The sequence below is a fragment of the Zalophus californianus genome, chromosome 11, assembly GCF_009762305.2.
Source record: "Zalophus californianus isolate mZalCal1 chromosome 11, mZalCal1.pri.v2, whole genome shotgun sequence".
NCBI lineage: Eukaryota > Metazoa > Chordata > Mammalia > Carnivora > Otariidae > Zalophus > Zalophus californianus.
The window spans coordinates 7,305,737-7,308,304 of NC_045605.1; the positions used below are offsets into that span (position 1 = coordinate 7,305,737).

The 2,568-nt window shown below is 44.4% G+C and overlaps 1 pseudogene; it reads left to right on the plus strand.

The window, feature by feature from the left end:
• The first annotated feature begins 259 nt into the window (after positions 1–259).
• LOC113915495 lies at positions 260–1,304 on the plus strand (annotated as a pseudogene).
• Positions 1,305–2,568: the final 1,264 nt, after the last annotated feature.

The window sequence follows — 2,568 nt, forward strand, 5'->3', positions numbered from 1 at the left end:
CAATAGCATCCTCAAGGGCACAGGGAAGCCAGGGAGATAACATTTTGCCAGAGATAATCTGCAAAATAAATTGTGTCTGCAAGTGAGTGGGAGGTGTCTGGAGGGAAGCCAGTCACAATACTTGATGGCTCTGCAGTCTGTCAGCCACCCTCCAGGTGGCCCAAGGGATGAAGCACGCTTGCTAGCACACCTACTCACTACTATTGCTCTCCTTTCCTTCAGGCCCACACCCACTGCTCCAGAGAGATTGTGGTTAAAGCATTGTGGATGACAGGCCTCAAAAAAGGATCATCCTAACTGTGGCCCAGGTAAGAAAGCCTCCCTGGGTCCTGGGTGAGAGCCCCTGGGCTTCTTTGAGGCCAGAGGAATCTTGAAACGATGAATCATGAGACACATTTGAGATGTTTGTTTGTTTGTTTGTTTTTCTGGAAGGCCTGCAATCACCCTAAAAATGGAACGCATTGTAGAACAGACCTATGTATGTTCAATGGTGGCAGGATCTACATAGAATTCTGCTTCGTGGTGTTCTGGGAAAAACCTTTCAACTCGCCAGCTGTACTGTTCAGTATGGCTCTATACCTCATTGTGCTTTTGAATATGTTGGTGGTGTCTTCGTGTGTTCTGGACCATCAACAGAGCCTACAATTCAAAATCAGATATTGGCTTTGCAGAAAATCTTTGTTGACATTCTTATGGTAGCCAAAGAGGTGTCATTGTGATTGCAAAAAACCAGAGTGATCCAAAATCCAGTATTTGTAAAAGAGCAATTGGCTTGCAAGGAGACAAAATGTTCCCCAATAGTTCATCAGATTTCTTTAAAAGTCATAGTTATGTGCCATGGGTCATGTTTGATTAGAAGGTGATAATCTACAGAACTCCACAGACTCCAGGTCCTATGGACCTCTTCCATATGGACTAATCAGAGGGTGGATCTTAAGATTTGGCCTCTGAATGATTTTGGATTTCTAAGTGACAGCCCTAACAGCCACAGATTTTCTGATGATTAGCCAGCATGTATTCTTTTGACTTGATTGTTGTCTTCTGCTCAACTGAATTTATCATTGCCACTGAAAGCATTTACTTACCAATAAAATATTTACTCTTCAAAAGAAAGGAGCACCCCCAAGTTTGGGGGATCGAAGTCCAAAGAAAATTGACACTAACCAGTTGAAAACTGAATGAGCTAAGGCCACCTTGCTGAGGGTGACCAGAAAAAAAGAATTATCAAAGGAATCTTTCTGACTCTTAAGAAAGAGATGAACTCAATATATGTTGAGAAAACAAAACAAAACAAAAAAAAAGAAGAAGAAGAAGATAGCAGGAGGGGAAGAATGAAGGGGGGGAATCGGAGGGGGAGACGAACCATGAGAGACGATGGACTCTGAGAAACAAACTGAGGGTTCTAGAGGGGAGGCGGGTGGGGGATGGGTTAGCCTGGTGATGGGTATTAAAGAGGGCACGTTCTGCGTGGAGCACTGGGTGTTACGCCCAAACAATGAATCATGGAACACTACATCCAAAACGAATGATGTAATGTATGGTGATTAACATAACAATAAAAAAGATTAAAAAAAGATGAACTGTGAATGAATTTTTTTGCAAAAAAAAATCTCTGTAATCATTTGAATTCTGGGGAAGGTGATGCTGGAGCTCCTAGCTTCAAATCCTCCTCCCAGAAACAGACAAAATCATAAAAGCAAAATACCAAAAACAAGTCCTCAGGGCTGAAAGTGAGATGTTGCCAAGAGAGAGGGTTATCTGATCTATAAAGTCAAGGAGAGACACAGGATCCAAAGATCTCACCTGAAGCCGATGAGGTTCTCCCGCTCTGGAGGTGGGGCTTGCCACAAGAAGCGAAGCGGGTCTTGACAGATCTCTCCGGCAATCCCTGATAACGAGCGTGAGAGCTAGAGGTGAAGGTGAGCAACCTATGGGACAGATGCATAGATCCAGAGGTTGCAGGAGCAGGGCAGAAAAACAAGCCAGAGGGTATAACAGAAAACCTCAAAGCCTCCTCGGGGTCTCAATAGCAGCCCAGATTCCTTCTGACATGGAGAAGGAACTTTCCTAAAATGGGGAAGGAGGCAGGACCCTCAACCCCATTCTGAAAGGGCAAAAATGACCACGAGAAATATGTAGAGCACTCCCACGGAGACACTTTCTATGGGAATTAACCGCAGCGTATTTGGGAGCGGGACCACCAATGAGATTCTGCCAGCTCTGTCTTCTCTCGTCCAGAATTTTACCTGCCTGACCATTTCCTCCTGATATATTAAAATGCACTCTCAAATTACAGCTATTTGGGACACTGTACGTAGAGAGACGTCCATCTGCAATGACAAGTCAAGCTCCCAGTTTGGTGGGTAAAAGCCCAAGGGAAGATCCCAGAGAAAGCTGTGCCCATCATGTGTACTTGGAGGCTGAACAAAAAAACAAGTGTAAACTATCTGCAATAATTTCAGCAAAGAGTGGAAACACAAATTCCGTGACACACATCAATTCCCTCCCATCATGACCCACATGTGACCCCATTCCCTCCCTACCCTATTGAGGCTGTGGAACAATCCA